Source organism: Schistocerca americana, chromosome 4, assembly GCF_021461395.2.
Source record: "Schistocerca americana isolate TAMUIC-IGC-003095 chromosome 4, iqSchAmer2.1, whole genome shotgun sequence".
Classification (NCBI taxonomy): Eukaryota; Metazoa; Arthropoda; class Insecta; order Orthoptera; family Acrididae; genus Schistocerca; species Schistocerca americana.
In genome coordinates, this window is record NC_060122.1 from 342,519,556 (window position 1) to 342,543,069 (window position 23,514).

Here is a 23,514-nt window from a genome sequence, read left to right on the forward strand (position 1 = left end):
CGAAATATTTTAATGTCATATTTCCACAAAGAGACCTTAGTTAATGAAAATCAAAGAAATCTACCTCTTGGAATAATCATCCCCGTACAGCTCGTAATGTATCACCCATCGCGTCCTTGTCTCCAAAAGATCATAAAGAAAATTCATAACATCCTTCAATTTTTATATAACAGGTTTCCTTGACTTTTCTGGGTATTACCACACACGTTTTCCTTTCCTAGTTATAACGTCGTGGACGTGTGGACGTAGGTTTTTCGCAGCTCTTGTCATCTTCCATCAATTATTCCAAGTGAAGGCATTGGCAAGTTGGGGTCTAGTGAAGCAAGGGATACAACCCGTCGGCTTTGATCAATGACGTCAGAATTTGCCAGAGATCATTTATTACACAGATGTAACAGCTGACAAGGGTGTTCAGAAACAAAGGAATACGAAAGACAAGAAATATGGTTGACATATATCAAGGCAACTAATATTTTCACGTTAAGGATACCGCGTGTTTGTATCGTATTATTTCTGTGGAAATGGAAGGGGTAAAGAGTCTAGTTTAGCAGGGGATACAACCAGTCAGCTTTGACCAATGACGTCAGAATTGGCCAGAGACCATGGATAACAAAGATGAAAGAGCTGAGAAGAATGTTCAGAAACAAAGGAATGCAAGAGAGAAAAACTATATTTCACATATGTAAGGGCCAGAAGTACTTTCACGTTAACGATATCGCGTGTTTGTATCTTAGTATTTCTCCGCAAAATACAACTGAAAGAAATGAATGAAATATATTAGTCGCAAAGAATACATCATGTTACATGTATATCAGTTGTATCTCGAAACTCTTTAGAACTGTATTGCATAAGTGCAGTACGGGATAGCCGGCCGGAGTGGCCGAGCGGTTAAAGGCGCTACAGTCTGGAATCGCACGACCGCTACGGTCGCAGGTTCGAATCCTGCCTCGGGCATGGATGTGTGTGATGTCCTTAGGTTAGTTAGGTTTAAGTAGTTCTAAGTTCTAGGTGACTTATGACCACAGCAGTTGAGTCCCATAGTGCTCAGAGCCATTTGAACCATTTTTTTGCAGTACGGGATACAAGTTCGGCGTACGTCGATTTCTTAGTTTCAACTAGCATTGCTGTCCTGTTGTTCACCTGAACTATGTATCCCCTGCTTCACTAAACCGTAAATGAAACACCGGATACAAATTAAAAGCTTAAGTACAGTACGGAATACGAGTCTGTAGTAAGTCGATTTCTTCGTTTTCACTAGCATTACTGTCCTGTTCTTCACTTGGACGATGTATCCTCCGCTTCAGTAAACCGTATGTGGAACACGGGATACAAATTGTAGATATGTTGTTTATTTCGTTTCCGCTATTACTAACAGTCCTTCCTTACGTACATATCAGTACTACTAATGACAGAAGGACCTACGTATTGTAATATATGTATACCAGACTTCCGTTGACCTCTATATATGTACTCTGGTAACGAAATGGTGGAAATACACGTAAGTTACATTTGCAACCTGTACCACAGCTGAACTACCCGAAGACGACACATGTAGAATTTGTATCCCGTACTTCACTATGGGGTACAGTTTTCTTGTTGCCTCAGACGCTAATAGTATCCCATTCGTTACTTGAGCTATATAGCTATACGCAACATTTGTATCCTGCTCGCCAATTGACATATATAGTGTCGGTGTAAAGGCGAAGTGAAGGATGGGATACAAATTTTAGTTGTGTCGTCAGTGTAAAGGCGAAGTGAAGGACGGGATACAAATTTTAGTTGCGTCAGGGGTTTCGCCTGTAATATAGCAAGTACACATTCGAAAATGTCGTACTGATACTAGTGCTGGGAAACGAAAGAAGATCGACAGCTGAGAAATTTCTATTACATACTTCACAACACTAAAATATACATATTGGTGGACTAAGACAGTGAAATGTGTCAAAATAGTGAAATACAGTGAAAGAAGCAAATGGAAAAGTGTACTTACCACACGGAAATATCGAGGAATAACCGAAGCTGGCCTAGACAGACAGTAACGAAAATTACATACCCATAGATAGACAAATCCATTCCTATAAACGAAAATAAGACAGTATAAATTATGCTACAATCTAATACTCCAAATTACCTCAGTATCATTGCAAATAATTTTAATGTACAATGATAGCGCTTATCCGTAACACACAACTGTTTTATTATCTATGCCTCGAAGTGAAGACATTACTATCTATGACTAATGTATGACGTCATTGGTCAAAGCCGACGGGTTGTATCCCCTGCTTCACTAGACCCGGGGTAAAAGTGAATGGAAATATTGGTAGCATCGAATACCTCACGTCATATATACCTCATTCGAACTGTATTGGTTAACTGCAGTACGGGATACAAGTTTAGCGTACGTCGATTTCTTCGTTTTCGTTATCATTAATATCCTGTTGTTCAGTTGAACTATATAGATACACTGAACCACGGGATACAAATTTTATATATGTTAACAGTCTGTTCTTACGTAGATAGTAGTACTACCGATGACAGAAGGAGCTACGTACATAATATTTGTATCTCATACTTCCGTTGACCTATATATATGTACACTGCTAACGAAAACGTGGAGATGGACGTACGTTACATTTGCAACCTGTACCTTAGTTGCATACGCGAAGAGGTAATAAGACGTCACGTATATAACTTGTATCCTGTACTTCACTATGGGGTACAGTTTTTTTTCGCCTTCGATGCTAATAGTATCGACTGAAAGTTATAGTTTTGATCTTTAGTTGAGCTATATAGCTACACACAACATTTGTATCCTACTCTCCAGTTGACATATATAAGTAAACCTCATAAAAGTTACAATGTCGTTCTTTTCGAACAGGTAGTGTCAGTGTAAAGCTCAACTGAAGGACGGGATATAAATTTTAGTTGTGTCGGGCGTTTCACCTTTAATATTGCTGGTAAAGATTAGAAAAAATCGTACGGATAGCGGGAAGCGAAAGAAGAACGAAAACATACGTAATGGTGTAATCCAACAATGAAATACGTCAAAATAGTAAAATGCAGTAGAAGAAAAAAATGGAAAACTGAACTTACCACACGGGAACTTCTTAAAAGAACCGAAGCTCGCCTAGAAAGACATCAACAAAAATCGCACACCCACATACACAACAAACATAACATTACGAAAACACACACAGACACACAAACACGCACAGACACAGACATTCAGCCCCCCCCCCCCCCCCACACCAACCTAATGTGAAATTAGCTAACATACACTCCTGGAAATGGAAAAAAGAACACATTGACACCGGTGTGTCAGACCCACCATACTTGCTCCGGACACTGCGAGAGGGCTGTACAAGCAATGATCACACGCACGGCACAGCGGACACACCAGGAACCGCGGTGTTGGCCGTCGAATGGCGCTAGCTGCGCAGCATTTGTGCACCGCCGCCATCAGTGTCAGCCAGTTTGCCGTGGCATACGGAGCTCCATCGCAGTCTTTAAAACACTGGTAGCATGCCGCGACAGCGTGGACGTGAACCGTATGTGCAGTTGACGGACTTTGAGCGAGGGCGTATAGTGGGCATGCGGGAGGCCGGGTTGACGTACCGCCGAATTGCTCAACACGTGGGGCGTGAGGTCTCCACAGTACATCGATGTTGTCGCCAGTATTCGGCGGAAGGTGCACGTGCCCGTCGACCTGGGACCGGACCGCAGCGACGCACGGATGCACGCCAAGACCGTAGGATCCTACGCAGTGCCGTAGGGGACCGCACCGCCACTTCCCAGCAAATTAGGGACACTGTTGCTCCTGGGGTATCGGCGAGGACCATTCGCAACCGTCTCCATGAAGCTGGGCTACGGTCCCGCACACCGTTAGGCCGTCTTCCGCTCACGCCCCAACATCGTGCAGCCCGCCTCCAGTGGTGTCGCGACAGGCGTGAATGGAGGGACGAATGGAGACGTGTCGTCTTCAGCGATGAGAGTCGCTTCTGCCTTGGTGCCAATGATGGTCGTATGCGTGTTTGGCGCCGTGCAGGTGAGCGCCACAATCAGTGTAAAGGCGAAGTGAAGGACGGGATACAAATTTTAGTTGCGTCAGGGGTTTCGCCTGTAATATAGCAAGTACACATTCGAAAATGTCGTACTGATACTAGTGCTGGGAAACGAAAGAAGATCGACAGCTGAGAAATTTCTATTACATACTTCACAACACTAAAATATACATATTGGTGGACTAAGACAGTGAAATGTGTCAAAATAGTGAAATACAGTGAAAGAAGCAAATGGAAAAGTGTACTTACCACACGGAAATATCGAGGAATAACCGAAGCTGGCCTAGACAGACAGTAACGAAAATTACATACCCATAGACAGACAAATCCATTCCTATAAACGAAAATAAGACAGTATAAATTATGCTACAATCTAATACTCCAAATTACCTCAATATCATTGCGAATAATTTTAATGTACAATGATAGCGCTTATCCGTAACACACAACTGTTTTATTATCTATGCCTCGAAGTGAAGACATTACTATCTATGACTAATGTATGACGTCATTGGTCAAAGCCGACGGGTTGTATCCCCTGCTTCACTAGACCCGGGGTAAAAGTGAATGGAAATATTGTTAGCATCGAATACCTCACGTCGTATATACCTCATTCGAACTGTATTGGTTAACTGCAGTACGGGATACAAGTTTAGCGTACGTCGATTTCTTCGTTTTCGTTATCATTAATATCCTGTTGTTCAGTTGAACTATATAGATACACTGAACCACGGGATACAAATTTTATATATGTTAACAGTCTGTTCTTACGTAGATAGTAGTACTACCGATGACAGAAGGAGCTACGTACATAATATTTGTATCTCATACTTCCGTTGACCTATATATATGTACACTGCTAACGAAAACGTGGAGATGGACGTACGTTACATTTGCAACCTGTACCTTAGTTGCATACGCGAAGAGGTAATAAGACGTCACGTATATAACTTGTATCCTGTACTTCACTATGGGGTACAGTTTTTTTTTCGCCTTCGATGCTAATAGTATCGACTGAAAGTTATAGTTTTGATCTTTAGTTGAGCTATATAGCTACACACAACATTTGTATCCTACTCTCCAGTTGACATATATAAGTAAATCTCATAAAAGTTACAATGTCGTTCTTTTCGAACAGGTAGTGTCAGTGTAAAGCTCAACTGAAGGACGGGATATAAATTTTAGTTGTGTCGGGCGTTTCACCTTTAATATTGCTGGTAAAGATTAGAAAAAATCGTACGGATAGCGGGAAGCGAAAGAAGAACGAAAACATACGTAATGGTGTAATCCAACAATGAAATACGTCAAAATAGTAAAATGCAGTAGAAGAAAAAAATGGAAAACTGAACTTACCACACGGGAACTTCTTAAAAGAACCGAAGCTCGCCTAGAAAGACATCAACAAAAATCGCACACCCACATACACAACAAACATAACATTACGAAAACACACACAGACACACAAACACGCACAGACACAGACATTCAGCCCCCCCCCCCCCCCCCCCACACCAACCTAATGTGAAATTAGCTAACATACACTCCTGGAAATGGAAAAAAGAACACATTGACACCGGTGTGTCAGACCCACCATACTTGCTCCGGACACTGCGAGAGGGCTGTACAAGCAATGATCACACGCACGGCACAGCGGACACACCAGGAACCGCGGTGTTGGCCGTCGAATGGCGCTAGCTGCGCAGCATTTGTGCACCGCCGCCATCAGTGTCAGCCAGTTTGCCGTGGCATACGGAGCTCCATCGCAGTCTTTAAAACACTGGTAGCATGCCGCGACAGCGTGGACGTGAACCGTATGTGCAGTTGACGGACTTTGAGCGAGGGCGTATAGTGGGCATGCGGGAGGCCGGGTTGACGTACCGCCGAATTGCTCAACACGTGGGGCGTGAGGTCTCCACAGTACATCGATGTTGTCGCCAGTATTCGGCGGAAGGTGCACGTGCCCGTCGACCTGGGACCGGACCGCAGCGACGCACGGATGCACGCCAAGACCGTAGGATCCTACGCAGTGCCGTAGGGGACCGCACCGCCACTTCCCAGCAAATTAGGGACACTGTTGCTCCTGGGGTATCGGCGAGGACCATTCGCAACCGTCTCCATGAAGCTGGGCTACGGTCCCGCACACCGTTAGGCCGTCTTCCGCTCACGCCCCAACATCGTGCAGCCCGCCTCCAGTGGTGTCGCGACAGGCGTGTATGGAGGGACGAATGGAGACGTGTCGTCTTCAGCGATGAGAGTCGCTTCTGCCTTGGTGCCAATGATGGTCGTATGCGTGTTTGGCGCCGTGCAGGTGAGCGCCACAATCAGGACTGCATACGACCGAGGCACACAGGGCCAACACCCGGCATCATGGTGTGGGGAGCGATCTCCTACACTGGCCGTACACCACTGGTGATCGTCGAGGGGACATTGAATAGTGCACGGTACATCGAAACCATTATCGAACCCATCGTTCTACCATTCCTAGACCGGCAAGGGAACTTGCTGTTCCAACAGGACAATGCACGTCCGCATGTATCCCGTGCCACTCAACGTGCTCTAGAAGGCGTACGTCAACTACCCTGGCCAGCAAGATCTCCGGATCTGTCCCCCATTGAGCATGTTTGGGACTGGATGAAGCGTCGTCTCACGCGGTCTGCACGTCCAGCACGAACGCTGGTCCAACTGAGGCGCCCGGTGGAAATGGCATGGCAAGCCGTTCCACAGGACTACATCCAGCATCTCTACGATCGTCTCCATGGGAGAATAGCAGCCTGCATTGCTGCGAAAGGTGGATATACACTGTACTAGTGCCGACATTGTGCATGCTCTGTTGCCTGTGTCTATGTGCCTGTGGTTCTGTCAGTGTGATCATGTGATGTATCTGACCCCAGGAATGTGTCAATAAAGTTTCCCCTTCCTGGGACAATGAATTCACGGTGTTCTTATTTCAATTTCCAGGAGTGTATTTCGGACGGTACATCTGCCCAACACGTTTAACAAAATATTTAAACGGGCAACATGTTTGGGAAATACTACGCCTCCATGAATATTCGTCTAAGTGACTTTGAAGTGTGGAAATCCGGTGTTTCCCCTTCCCTACAAGAGATTTCACGGCTGGCCAATAACCCTCTATGCTATTTGTGCAAGCCTCTGTGGATAATGATCTGAACTCAATATTGTGATTAACTACGAGATGCTGATAACCCCTTTCCCCTAAATCCTTATAAGAAGAAAAACCATCTGAAATTACAATGGAACCCTCTGCAACGTGATCTTCAATTAAGATGACCAAAACTTCCTTCCTTCGATTGGGTACTACTTTAAACACTACATCGTCACACTCTTGACCTGCCCCCCCCCCCCCCCAACGGCCCCCTATATTTCATGTATTCCCCACAAACTTCCCTACAAAAAGAGTACCAATCCACAACTGTACACTTACTCACACGACATTCATGGACATACAGCCACAGAAGATATCTCAAACATCAACAGTACGTGATTTTCATAATGTCGCTCAAGGCGAGCTTAGATTTTTCGAACCACGTCCCTCGTCTAATGGACCGCCACAACCGATCTTTGCTGCAGCGCCATACGAATAAGTCGTGAGTACGGCGACGAGATACACTTGTGCGCACTCACTCACGACATCGAACATACTCGGCAACGAGACCACACATTTGTAAAAAAAAAAAAATCGTGGCCAACATATCTACGCCCATAGCCTCTCTCAAAAAAAAAAAAAAAAAAAAAATCGTGGCCAACATATCTACGCCCATATCCTCTCTCAAACCATCCAGATTCATCGGAACAGATAAATCCATATCTACAAACGAAAATGAGATACTAAAAACTGTCCTAAAATAAGAAACTAATAGTCCAAATTACCTCAATATCGCTAAGAATGAAATTAAGTACCGAATGAATTTCAAACAACCAGTTATTTAAATAAATGCACACGAAGAATATTTTGAGCAATATGTAGTGATCTCTTTTAAAATCACATTCAATTATTTTATGTACAATATTAGCGCTTATCCGGAACACAGAAGTGTTTTTTTTATCTATGGCTGAAAGTGAAGACATTATTATCTATGAGTAATGTATGACGTCATTGGTCAAAGCCGACGGATTGTATCTCGTGCTTCACTAGACCCCCAAGTTGCTACGTAGACCAACGTTTCGACTGACTTAAGGCGACGCACGACGTTGGAATCATGGACTTACTTTAAACTTTGTGCACCTTTAGTGAGCCATGAAAACTATATAATGTGCAAGTAATAAGGTGCACTACTCTGACAGTTCAGAGAAAATCGCAAGAGAAGTTTTACACGTCTATCATGTAACGGATGTATTTGTGCGAAGATGCTTATCGCGATAAGTCATTGTGGCCAGTCGCACTGGAGAAGCCGTGCGGCGAGGACGTGTTGTTTACGTCCTATCCGCGGCAAATAGTGTAGAGGAGGCGGCGAGTGTTGTGTTAGCAGCGAAGGGTCCAGCATACACAGACGACGTTCACATGGCTAACTCCTTACGAAAATCGACAGTGAAGTTCACATTCGAGAACCGCTTTGCCCGACCAAAATCGGTTGAAGTTGAACATTTTTTGAGAGAAGTGGTGAAACTAAATCCTCACGAACTGATTGGCATTCGTCTTTCGATAGTGACAAGTGCTGTATATGTAAAACTTATCAATGACGATTGTTGTGACCGACATCTTCGAACGTCAGGCGGGTCTTGTAAGTTCCTTCACTCCGATGGCAATTTAGGGACTGTTGTTGTGGAGCCAGCGGGCATTGGAGTAAAAATGGTGTGTGTCTTTGAATTACCATTTGAGGTGACAGCACAAGTGACGTCGGCACTGCAACACTACGGGACGGTCCTCGCCCATACGGGGAAAAGTGGCTGAGCTTCGAGATGTAATCTGTTCTCAGTGGTGTAGGTCGAGTCAGAATCGATCTTCAGAAAGACGTCCCCTCTCATATATACATTTGTGGCTGCCGTGTGATGGTTATGTATGACTGGCAACCTCGCACATGTTCCGGATGTGGCAAAGAAGGTCACATGCGATCAGAGTGCCTACAACGACGAATTGCGCAATTGCCAATGGGAGAGAACCTTGATCCGCAACTACCACAAGCATGGCCCCTCACACACGTCGAGGCTGGGCGAGGAACTACGGCACCACGACCCGTTGCAGAAGGACCTCTAGATGAACCACAGGAGACAGCCACGCTGCAGGATGGACCGGTAGTGGACCAAACAGTGGGATCGGTGGGAGAAGTCACTCTGTCTCTCCACACGACCGGTAGAGATGGATGTGGTTACTGACGTGATGCACAATACAGAAGGGGATTCAGAAACGCCAAGTGTGGGACAGTCTCATGCACGAGACAGGAATGGATTCACACCAAGTGTGGGACAAACATGAGACACGAAGGAAGGACACATGTCTCGGCATCACCAAAAGAAGTTCAAGAAATAACGTATCGCACTCCCTGATGCCGACGAGACAGCTCGCCCATATCGAGAAAAAGCCGAACAGATAGCACAAACGCAGCGCAGCACTGCGACGACGCGTCCTGCAAAAGACCAGGAACCCATACAGCAAGAGACAACCCTAGATCACTCTTGCGGTGAAGACAGTGGTGCAACTTCCATGGATTAGGGTACAGTGCGACAACCCGAACCACACGATGGTCCAGATCGACAAATTCCACCCCTGCACCGACCCGCCCCCAATGCACAATCCTGTGAATTGGGCGGATGATGTTTCACAATCAGGACGGGGGAACGATGGACAAACCGACAGCATCACATGACGTGGCCGACAACCAGGTACCATGAGCAGCGCAATACGAGGAGGTGCAGGTGAGAAAGCTGACGTCTCGGAGAGAGAACGGCGAGTCGAGCCGCAGAATGTGTAGCGGAGTTGTGCAGAATGAACCCTCAACAGGCGTATCGAATAGCGACGATAAAAATTAACAAAATCAGCAAAGATCGTAAATCAAAGCTTCTAAGTGACCTGCTATGGGCAGCAGAAGTCGATGTCGCCTTGTTGTAGGAGGTAAGGCAGTCGGATGGGTGCTTATAACGCTCATATCCATTCTCGTACCGCGCACGAACCGGGCATTGCAAACCTAACCAAAGAGAACACCGAAGTTACGCATGTCTCGAGTTTCTACCTTCGGCGGGAGGGACAGCGCTTACGATCGTCGACGTCCGACTTATCAATGTATATGCCTCGTCTGGCTCTAGCAACAGACGCGTCCGATGCGAATTCTATCGGACTAAGATGATGCCCCTGTTCGCGGGCAGGTACAATCATGTCGTTCTCGGACGTAACTTCAACTGCGTTCTGTGATCCCGCTATCAGACACCGAATTACAGCACGCGCCCAGAGCTCTCCTCCATCGTGCGTGACATGGCCTTGCTGGGCACATGGACCTGCCTACATGGGGCCGCGCCATGGTTCACGTACTTTGCGGCTACGTCAGCGAGCCGCCTGGACTGCATACATACGTCAACAGTCGGTTGGTTGGTTGGTTTGGGGAAGGAGACCAGACAGCGTGGTCATCGGTCTCATCGGATTAGGGAAGGATGGGGAAGGAAATCGGCCGTGCCCTTTCAGAGGAACCATCACGGCATTTGCCTGGAGTGATTTAGGGAAATCACGGAAAACCTAAATCAGGATGGCCGGACGCGGGATTGAACCGTCGTCCTTCCGAATGCGAGTCCAGTGTCAACAGTCGGAACTCTTGCCGACGATCTTTTCAGACCACTTGGCTTCTATCTGCACCATCATCCTGGCGTGCCAGGCCACCTATCGCGGCGGAGGGCTGTGGAAATTAAATGTAGTTGTTCTAAAGAATCGAGGTTGTTGCATATCAGTCGGTGCTACTGTGGTGGATACGATGCCCCAAACCGGCTTTAGGTGGACGCTGATGAACTATTCCCGATATAGAATACGATGGTCCAACGACACAGTGGAATTTTACTTTAGTGTCCTCTTTGATCATCACAACAGTCCGGAAAAGCAACCGGTTATTGTAGAAATCAACCATGTCAAAGTCAAACTGTTGCACCTCATGCGCCAAAAGATGGATGGCACAGTCATTAGAGCACGACAGGGACATGTCGTCGCACATGAACCACCCTCCATGCACCACATAGTAGGAGAAAAGAGGCAGTCCAAAAGGACGCTCGTCACGACACTTTGGACAGAGGACGACCAGCAGTTAGCAACTCAGGTAGAGATGAAGAAGGGTTTGCGTATTACTACGTCCGTTTTTACTCGCAGAAGACTCTCGATGGAGCAGCACTCGTTGACAGACTCACGGCACTGCCGCGCCGACTGGACCACGAGACTGCTGATGAGACGCAAGTAGATGTGACGGAGGAGAAGTGGCGACGGCTTTGGCAAAGGGTTTGCAAGAATAAATCCCCAGGACCCGCTGGACTGCCCATACTCTACAGGGAATTTAAAGATATACCAACGACGACGTTGCGACTGTTGTTCCAGGAGTTACTCATCCCCGAAGTGACCGTTCCTCGCGACTTTACGCAGGGTCTGCACCAGTTCCGGCTGATAACACTTCTTAACAGCGACTACAAACTGTTCGCAAGACTTCTCGCACTTCGTTTAAAACCAGCCCTTACATGTGTTGTTGCCGGCCGAAGTGGCCGTGCGGTTAAAGGCGCTGCAGTCTGGAACCGCAAGACCGCTACAGTCGCAGGTTCGAATCCTGCCTCGGGCATGGATGTTTGTGATGTCCTTAGGTTAGTTAGGTTTAACTAGTTCTAAGTTCTAGGGGACTAATGACCTCAGCAGTTGAGTCCCATAGTGCTCAGAGCCATTTGAACCTTACATGTGTTGACGGGAAAAGACCCGACAGGATTAGGTGACAACCGAGCTATTATTCAAATAGCGTTATGTGATACCGTGATCTGATAGCCATTTCAGATGTGTGCAGAATTCAAGGCGTCATTATTGCGGTAGACTTAGAGGAAGCGTTTTATGCCGCCTACCATGACTTTCTGCGCATAGCAATGGCAGCTATGAATATTCCACAGCGGTTCATCACGACTGTAATGCTGCTTCTTCGCGGATCAGAGTCAATGGTCTCAATCAACGGACTTTTAGTAGGACCAATACAGACACGGTGCTGTGTCTGACCGGAGTGTCCCCTCTGCATAGGCGATTGAGTCGTTGATGATTCAACTCCACAAAACGCTAAGAGGTGTCACTGTGCGAGGAGATAAATTCGTGTACCGTGCTTACGTGAATGATATAGTCATTTTAGTACGTTCGAACGAAGAGATTAACGTGGTTCTAGCCCTGATATGGCAAAGCGGCTGGTGCACAAATGAACAGGCGAAAATCTGGAATTATGCACATTGCAGGTTACCCGCGCAACCGAAAGGCCGCATTAAAGTGTTTACTGAGACGAAATGTTTGGGTTTGCAATACACTAAGATAACTCACCGCACGATCGCTCTCAATTACAAACGCCTCTTCAGCAATATCCGCGCCTGTATCCGCCTAGACTCCTTATGGACACTAGATGCGCTGAAAATGTCGAATTCTTGTCGAAGATTACATATTTGGCAAGAATATTTCCCATTCCGCGAGCAACAGCGGACAGACTCCACGCAGCCTTCCGAGATACGTGAATCAATGACATCTCTTCAAAGTGAGTTACACGACGCTCACTCTCCCGGTAACTGGTGGCGGCCTCGAACTCGCCAATGTGTACGTCAAGGCTTTAGCGTTATTGGTGCGGGTGACACCATGGCAATGGAAACGCGACCATAGCCGTCTGATCTCATTCCCCCTTACTGAAATTGTGCTTCCCTACCAAGACTCGTCGATAGATATTCACCGCATCCCTACAGCATTATCCCACTGCCGTACTTTTCTGCTAGATTACAGTTATATCAGGCGGATGCTGCGAATTGACGATCTGCCAGCAGTCCGCATTGTGTACGGCACCCGGCACCCTCATGATGCAACAGCGACGGAACATGGATCTCCTATTGTTGACTAGAATACGGTCTGGTGTAACATACACCCCCCCCCCCCCACCTTACCGACACAGCAGTGCGGACTACTTGCTACTACACTACTGGCCTTTTAAATTGCTACACCTCGAAGATGACGTGCTACAGACGCGAAATTTAACCGACAGGAAAAAGATGCTGTGATATGTAAATGATTAGCTTTTCAGAGCATTCACACAAGGTTGGCGTCGGTGGCGACACCTACAACGTGCTGACATGAGGAAAGTTTACAACCGATTTCTCATACATAAACAGCGGTTGACCGGCGTTGCCTGGTGAAACGTTATTGTGATGCCTCGTGTAAGGAGGAGAAATGCGTACCATCACGTTTACGACTTTGATAAAGGTCGGACTGTAGCCTATCGCGATTGCGGTTTATCGTATCGCGACATTGCTGCTCGCGTTGGTCGAGATCCAATGACTGTTAGCAGAATATGGAATCGGTGGGTTCAGGAGGGTAATACGGAACGCCGTGCTGGATCCCATCGGCCTCGTACAGGCATCTTATCCGCATGGCTGTAACGGATCGTGCAACCACGTCTCGATCCCTGAGTCAACAGTTGGGGACGTTTACAGGACAACAACCATTTGCACGAACAGTTCAGCGACGTTTGCAGCAGCATGGACTATCAGCTCGGAGACCATGGCTGCGGTTATCCTTGACGCTGCATCACAGACAGGAGCACCTGCGATGGTGTACTCAACGACGAACTTGGGTGCACGAATGGCAAAACGTCAATTTTTCGGATGAATCCAGGTTCTGTTTACAGCATCATGATGGTTTCATCCGTGTTTGGCGACATCGTGGTGAACGCACATTAGAAGCGTGTATTCGTCATCGCCATACTGGCGTATCACCCGGCGTGACGGTATCGGGTGCCACTGGTTACACGTCTCGGTCACCTCTTGTTCACACTGACGGCACTTCGAACAGTGGACGTTACATTTCAGATGTGTTACGACCGGTGGCTCTACCCTTCATTCTGTCCCTGCGAAACCCTACATTTCAGTATGATAATGCACGACCGCATGTTGCAGGTCCTGTACGGGCCTTTCTAGATATAGAAAATGTTCGACTGCTGCCCTGGCCAGCACATTCTCCAGATCTCTCACCAATTGAAAACGTCAGGTCAATGGTGGCCGAGCAACTGACTCGTCACAATACGCCAGTCACTACTCTTGATGAAATGTGGTATCGCGTTGAAGCTGCATGGCTAGCTGTGCCTGTACACGCACACGCCATCCAAGCTTTGTTAGACTCAATGCCCAGGTGTATCCAGGCCGTTATTACGGCCGTAGGTGGTTGTTCTGGGTACTGATTTCTCAGGATCTATGCACCCAAGTTGCGTGAAAATGTAATCTCGTGTCAGTTCTAGTATAATATAATTATTCAATGAATACCCGTTTATCATCTGCATTTCCTCTTGGTGTAGCAATTTTAATGGCCAGTAGTGTATAATGTAAATGGTAAATACCCGACACAGTCACGTCTGCTCAAGATTCATCTTACGGTAACGCCGTTGTGTAAGACATGCCATATTCAAGATATAGACATCCATCAGCTAGTCTGCGGGGCCGCAAAGGAAGTATGGCAACTGCTCTGCCGCATATTGGTCTTCATCCAACGTATCGCGCCACAAGCGATTTCTCTGATGTCCTTACTTTACCCTGACGACATTCCATACCCGAAAACGAAGAGAAATTCAGTTCACTGGCTAATGGTAGTCACCGTGTACTACACATTAAGCACATCGCAACATTCCATTGGTGATTATAAAAGGTGTAGAACTTTGCTTCCGCCGTTTGCTGATAGATGGCGACAACGGTAAGTAGCGGCCGAAAGAAATAGATCGCAGACGTCAGGCAGTTAGCTTTGACCTCGGTCAACATAACCTGATTCAAACATTAGTCGATTCGAGACTGCATGATAAAGTTGTTCTTGATTGAAAATGTCATTTTACGAGCCTGGTTGTCGTCATTTGCAGGAGGTGTTGCTGTTTTGTTTCAATATGAAGAAAACAGCGGCTGAGTCTCATCGAATGTTCTCAAGAACGTATGGTAAGGACGCTATTAGTGAAAGAACGTGTTGTGAGTGGTTTCAGCGCATCTAGAACGGTGATTTTAACGTCGTAGACCGGCATAGTGGTGGAAGAGAGAATGTTTTCGAAGATGCAGAATTGGACTCAAGAAGAATTGGCATGATTAGTGGGAGTGACACAGCAAGTCATTGCAAAATGTCTCAAGGCTATGGGCATGATTCAGAAAGAAGGAACTTGGGTCCAGTGTGAGCTGAAACCAAGAGACGTTGATCGGCGTTCGTGAGTTTGTAAACAGTTGCTTCAGAGGCAAAAACGGAAGGGATTTCTGCATCTTATTGTGAGCGGGGACGAAAAATGGGTTCATTGCAATAACTCTAAACGCAAAAAATGGTGGGGATATCCCGGCCATGCTGCCACGTTTAAGGCCAAACCGAATATTCACGGCTCCAAGATCATGCTCTGAATTTGGTGGGACTAGCTCGGCGTCGTGTACTATGAGGTGTTAAAACCAAGTGAAACAATCACAGATGCTCATTATCAGACGTAATTAATGCGTTTGAGCAGAGCATTAAAAACAAACGGCCGCAATACAGCGAGAGGCACGATAAAGTGATTTTGCAGAATGGCAACGCTCGACCCCATGTTGCAAAAGAGCTCAAAACGTACTTGGAAACGTTAAAATGGGGAGATCTGCCCACCCGCCCTATTCTTCAGACATTGCTCCCTCTGACTATCACCTGTTTAGATCAATGGAGCATGGCCTGGCTGACCAGCACTTCCCATCTCATGAAGAAGTCACAAATAGGATCGATTCGTGAATCGCTTCAAAGATAAATAATTTTTTCGACGCGGGATTCGTACGCTGCCCGAAAGGTGTGAGGAAATAGTGGCCAGCGATGGAAAATACTTTTAGTGATACATGTGTAACCAATTTGTTTCATTAAAGCCTCAACTGTTGGGAAAAAACGGTGGAAGCAAAGTTGTACACCTTGTATATTTTCCGGAAGTGGGTACTCACTTGTCTCAAATACACATCGATAAGAAGGCCGAGAGTCCGGAAGTCTCCATATCTTCCGTCTCCACAGTCAGAAATGTGTTACAGAAGGGAACCATATAACTTATGGCCTGGTAGGGGCATTTTCTTTTGTTGTTTGTTTTTTGTAAGGACTTATATACTGTAAGTGAAAACATGTTAAGATTGTATAAAAAAAGGTGATGGGGGCAAAAAAAGAAAGTTGATAAAGCACTTGCCCGCGAAAAAAGAAAGAAGAGTGCTAAGAGCATAAAAAAGAGGTTAGTGTTCGTGCACTACACGCGGGTCGTGTACGAGGCAGTGGTCCAAATCCTACTACCACTTACCTTTAATGCATTTTTTTATCACTGGTCACATTATTTAATTTATGACATTTGGGAGGAAATATAATGAAAAAAAAACATGTGCATTTTCATGAAGTTGTAGTGAATTTCATATGTTATTTACTATTTGTAATTAAAATTTCAAGGACGAGGGGCAGGCTTGGAAAGTCGAAGTCAAACCTTAATAAATAAAGATGAGAAAGACGTTATTCAAAATCAGTAATGTAGAAATTCACAATGTGCCACACCACAAGAGAATGTACAATTACTCGTCGGATGTGCTTTCGACATCACACGTTCCAGGATGGTATCTGTCATGTAGACACGGTAAACATAAATTGCAACTTCATCCCAATGCATGCTGGTTTTCTTCATTATATTATCTCTCAAATACCATAAAATTAAGTAATGTGACGAGTGATGAAAAATATACATTAATAATTAAGCTTGAGCTGGAGTCGAACCTTCACCTCATGCACGTTCGTCCTACGCCGCTTGAACATTAATCACTTAACCACCATGAACTCTAACGAACAGCGCCTACGCACGGATACATCAGTTACATAATAGACGCGTAAAACTTCTCTTGCGATTTTCTTGGAATTGCCAGAGTAGTGTACCTTACTTCTTGCACATTGTTGTTTTAATGGCCGATTGAAGGTGCACATAAGTTTGAAGTAAATCTATGATCCCAGTTATGCGGTTACTGTGGAGCATTTGCAGATCGCTTGATACAGTGTCTCAAACGTTAATCGGAAAAGTTTCATTGAAGGTCTATTACTCTTAGAAAACACTTAACATCAGTCATCGCTGGTGCAGTTAACGTAAGTGAAAATGAAGCCCGTTCCCATAAATATATTTTTGTTTCTGTTTTCACTTTCATCGAATCATCAGCTAAGACATACGATTACACCACACTGCCCTCCTCGCAGCAACTGCTGAGAACACACATTTTTTATTAAAAAGTGTCCTTGAATTTCATTTTTATCATAACATATTTTTCGAGGTTAACTTGTTCTCCTTCGATGTTCTCTCCATAAAAAAGGTCACACGTAGCTAAGTTTGACGAATAAGGTAAGCCATATAACGCCTTCAGTTTTTTCCCAAACAATCCGAACAAACTTGAAGTGGGAGTCAATGCATAATTCTAATAACAATGTAATTATCATGAGTTATTTCGGCACAAGTCGGTGCATTTTCTTCAGATCGCTATGTCGTAGAATTTCCATGTAGTATTACTTATTTAGTATAGGATCTGGTGGTAAGAATTTATGGTACACTACGAACAACACAGTTAGGAGAATCTTCGCCGTTATTTCTAACCTTACGAGCTTTTTGGTGTTTCTTGATTTTTTTATTTCGTTTGCCAGACGATGTTCATCCTCAGTTATTATTTTTGTGAGAAGTTCTCGTTGGCTGTGGATTCCATTTAAAATTTGAAGACCAGGTTTATTCGCCATTCCTATTGGCCGAAATCCGCCTGAAAAATTCTGCTGTTGTAACTTAGGCGCAAAAAAATTGAACAAATTGCTTGCGATGAGCAAACTGAAACGTCAGGTATTCGCTGTTGGTGAAACATTGTTTTCTTCACTTTTATCATCTGTTAATGTGCATATGTTTACAGGACACTAAAGTGCGCGTCATTTATGACGGCGGCCGAGTTTAGGTTCGTTCTGCGCAACTGACGTTACAAAACAGTCAGCCAATGAACAGAGGACAACGTTGCCAGAGCTCGACTGCAGTGCAGAGTACAGACGAGTGTCTTCAGTTCTAGAAAGGTTCAGTCATAAATAAAGTAATTGAACAAAAGCAATGTCTTGATAGCAGACTTTCTTTTATAGAAAGTTCGGAAAAAGCATTCTTTATACCAACTGCTTCATATTCTATGAATTAATTAAACCAAGCCAGCAATAAGCCTCCTAATTAAGGCGATAGCAAGGAAAGGTGTTTGTATTATTCTCACTAATCGCTTTTTCGCAATAAAGAACAGTGGTAATTGTTTATTTCCTATTGTACTTCGATGAAATGTAAGTAATTGATAATCACATGAACAGTGTTTGTTGGTACATATATTGAATGACGAGCTGTGTTAGCGTAATGGTTAAAGTGTAAGGCTACTTAGCAAAAGGTTCTGAATTCAAACCTTGTTTGGTGTTTAATATTTTCTATATTTAAAAACAATATCGAAATGTCTTACTTGATGAATTTTATTTGTTTGAATGTAATTTTTTAAAATTTCTAATGGCAGCTAAGATCGACCATATGGAAAGTATACGCTATGTACTTTTACCTCTGCAAACCCTTCAAAGTTTTGTGCAATGGTTTACCACATCTAATGCATCACAATAACTGCGTTGAACATCGAAACAAAATTAAGTCATTTATGGGGGGAAGGTATCAGTCAAAAAGATGTGTAAAAATCAAATTTTTGGGCCATACAGTTTTTGTGAAATCGAATGATAAAGTGTGTCAAAGCAGTCGAAACACCATGTGTCTGCACAGGCGAGCAGCGCAGTGATGACAAAATCGCGCACATCGCAGAATGAGGGGAGCACGTCTCTGTAGCAGCGAAAGGGTTAATGCGGCCGTGGTGACTTTACTTCATAAACTGCTCCCTCCCCCCTAAACGTAACTTTGCGAACTATGCTATGGCGCTGCTTCTCTCGGAGCGTACAACTGGCAACGCAGCAATCTCCCGCGTCTGGGCGGGCATGCGCGAACCGCCGAGATAAAAGAATTGAACTATAGTCATTTTCAACGTCGTCACGGACCTCTTGGGAACATATCTATCACTTTTTTTTATTCGCAGGTAAGTCACAAAGGCGATATTCAACATTTCAACACACGTGATGCATTTTACTTCATTCTGAAGGCGAAATTTATTGTTAAGTCTTTAATCCAGTTTTTCTGCGAGACCACAGGAGAAGAAGCCAAGAGTGCAGTATTTATTCAACACAGTTACTAACTTCAAACTACGTGAGAAACAAGTACACTAACAAAATAAATAAAAATTGTGACATTTGTATTACACAATTAAACAATGCCACGTATTTTTGATCATACTCTTTGGACAGTTTTAGTAATATGTGATTGTTATCGTGGATGGAATTTGATGTTTGTAGCTTGGGTTAACTGAGTTTTCTTTTTAAATATATTACAGTTATATTATTCAGACTGCTTTTAACATTTTTATATGTTCGGATAATAAGTTGCCGTCTCTTTATCTAAGAATAGATGATGAATGCAGCTAGCCGCTAACTCTGTGCAATGTCTTGTCTGTATAGACGTGTATCTGTTGCCTTTAAGATCTCTTCACCTTCACACATAAATCTATACAGTAGAGTAAGGGCCTCCCATTTCTTGGCTGATCCGTGATAAGACAGGCGAAAAGTTAGACTAATGGAGGATTATTAGTATTATCTCTATTTTCATTCGCTCTCTCTCTTTCTCTCCTTTATATACACTCCTGGAAATTGAAATAAGAACACCGTGAATTCATTGTCCCAGGAAGGGGAAACTTTATTGACACATTCCTGGGGTCAGATACATCGCATGATCACACTGACAGAACCACAGGCACATAGACACAGGCAACAGAGCATGCACAATGTCGGCACTAGTACAGTGTATATCCACCTTTCGCAGCAATGCAGGCTGCTATTCTCCCATGGAGACGATCGTAGAGATGCTGGATGTAGTCCTGTGGAACGGCTTGCCATGCCATTTCCACCTGGCGCCTCAGTTGGACCAGCGTTCGTGCTGGACGTGCAGACCGCGTGAGACGACGCTTCATCCAGTCCCAAAAATGCTCAATGGGGGACAGATCCGGAGATCTTGCTGGCCAGGGTAGTTGACTTACACCTTCTAGAGCACGTTGGGTGGCACGGGATACATGCGGACGTGCATTGTCCTGTTGGAACAGCAAGTTCCCTTGCCGGTCTAGGAATGGTAGAACGATGGGTTCGATGACGGTTTGGATGTACCGTGCACTATTCAGTGTCGCCTCGACGATCACCAGTGGTGTACGGCCAGTGTAGGAGATCGCTCTCCACACCATGATGCTGGGTGTTGGCCCTGTGTGCCTCGGTCGTATGCAGTCCTGATTGTGGCGCTCACCTGCACGGCGCCAAACACGCATACGACCATCATTGGCACCAAGGCAGAAGCGACTCTCATCGCTGAAGACGACACGTCTCCATTCGTCCCTCCATTCACGCCTGTCGCGACACCACTGGAGGCGGGCTGCACGACGTTGGGGCGTGAGCGGAAGACGGCCTAACGGTGTGCGGGACCGTAGCCCAGCTTCATGGAGACGATTGCGAATGGTCCTCGCCGATACCCCAGGAGCAACAGTGTCCCTAATTTGCTGGGAAGTGGCGGTACGGTCCCCTACGGCACTGCGTAGGATCCTACGGTCTTGGCGTGCATCCGTGCGTCGCTGCGGTCCGGTCCCAGGTCGACGGGCACGTGCACCTTCCGCCGACCACTGGCGACAACATCGATGTACTGTGGAGACCTCACGCCCCACGTGTTGAGCAATTCGGCGGTACGTCCACCCGGCCTCCCGCATGCCCACTATACGCCCTCGCTCAAAGTCCGTCAACTGCACATACGGTTCACGTCCACGCTGTCGCGGCATGCTACCAGTGTTAAAGACTGCGATGGAGCTCCGTATGCCACGGCAAACTGGCTGACACTGACGGCGGCGGTGCACAAATGCTGCGCAGCTAGCGCCATTCGACGGCCAACACCGCGGTTCCTGGTGTGTCCGCTGTGCCGTGCGTGTGATCATTGCTTGTACAGCCCTCTCGCAGTGTCCGGAGCAAGTATGGTGGGTCTGACACACCGGTGTCAATGTGTTCTTTTTTCCATTTCCAGGAGTGTATGTACAGTTTTTAATATAATATTTCATTACATGAAATCAGCCAAATAGAATCTTTGGTGGAGTCCTTCGCCTTGGTAATCAGCAGCTGGCTTGCTGTAAGAGATCTTTAAATTTATTGTTACTGTTAAACACTGCAGTCAGTCGGGAGAATCAATCGTGTGGACAATTTGTTCCTTTTACTAAAGATTGGGAATTCTAGATGTGTACGAAGCCTTTTTGGACGATTTAACACAGACTCAGTGATTGCAGGCTCTCTTCGACACAGCTGAAACTTCCCCACTAATTACAGGGCCAACGTGATCATCAAATGAGTCAGAAAAAAAACTCATTCGTTCATTCACTACAGAACAAAAAAGTCACAAACCTTATTTATGAAGGAAATTGTGCATTAAATCCACCTCCATTACATATCCAGATCTCCGGTGGTTCCACGCCTTAATTATTTTCCTTTTACAGTCTCTTTCTCTTCAAACAAACCGCTAGAGGCACAAATGTTAATTGGCTCGCTTTAGCGAGAAGAAAAGCAGAATATGTATCTCTCAGAAACACGTCAATCCCTCAACAGATACTCCAGAAGCTGTCCTAGTTACCACTCTAACAACCATGGAGACTGCATATATGCATCTCTGTTATTTCAAAGAATAAACGCACTAGAAAATACTTTGGCGTCGTCGAGCTGTCGCCGCATATGTTACGAGAAAATCAGATCAGATAACTTTTCCAAAGTGAATGAATGTGGATGGTTTGATTGAAAATGATTAACTGGTGCGTGGTAGAGGGTATTTTCTGTGGGGACATTACAATGCCCCTCGCAGCGAGCGAAGTTTGTGAGCCTAATTTTGGTTTACCGAACACACTTCGCGAGCTATCTATTAGTGTGGGTAACCCGGAAGTGATGAGTGTCAGTCCTCCGACTGAAAAAAAAAATAATTATGTTTAAGACAGACGAAGAAATGAAACATTGAAAACAAGAAATGAAGAGACAGGTACCGCAGCTGTATTGCTTTTACGTCCATCAAGGTGTTATGTCTGCTGTGCACAACCAAGGAAGGTGATCTTTCATGAAACTGTTATCAGGATCTACCCATTCGGGAACTTTCTTAAGCAGGGAAACCTTGGAAAACCTATTAAGCCTAGACCCCCAGCCTACGGTACATAGAAGATAGGAAATCCTACAGAAGAGAAAAAATAATTTTGATATTGATCTCTAAAGGAAAGATAGGGATCGATTTATATAACGATTTGGAGAAGAGTGATTTGTGCCTCTAGCAAAAAAATTTTACAATAAATAACTCGAGTTTTTTTACAATCTTGTTCCCAGGACAATATCTTGCGGTGCTGAAACTCCCCCGGATCTTACATGTCCCCGACGGTCTTCTACACGGCCCACAATGGGAAGAGTAGAAGAGACAGGGATATCAGATTTCACATGCAATATTCATTCCTAAAGAATTAGCAATGACTGAAAGGGAAACTCTTCCTGTAAAAGAACTGGGTAGGTTGCACCGTCTGAGATTCTCCTTTTTGAAAACAAAATCCCTATGGCTTCATGCATCCTTTTTCTTACGATATACTGCAAGGAATTTAGCCATTGACTTAAGGTTTCCATTTATCCATTGACTAATGCTGTTGCCGAAAACATCATAATATTTACTCTAGTTTGAATTTTCTTTTGGACTTCGCATCACCACTTGTGCTTATAATTCTGACACATTTTCTGTCAATGATTTATTCTTCGTAATTTAAAGGATTCATGCAACTTGCAGTAGACTTTGGATTCAAATAATCGAATAATGGAAAGTGTGGTTGATTTTATACAAAGACATAATCCATCATTTCCTTGAAGTCATATCATTTATCTATACTCATAAAAATTTTATCCTAAATACATATTTTTCTCCGCTTGATTGCTGTAATGTAAAAGTTATTAGCAGCGAGGAATGTGGATTCACTTCTTTCATTTATTCTCTGATTCATCCGGCATTCATACATGCACATATATGGAAATGGATTTTCAAACAAAATTCCAAAGTGATCGAGACCCATTAAATAACTACTAATTCTATGAATATTACTTTCTTTTGACATTCAACAATAAATCAAGAACTCTTAA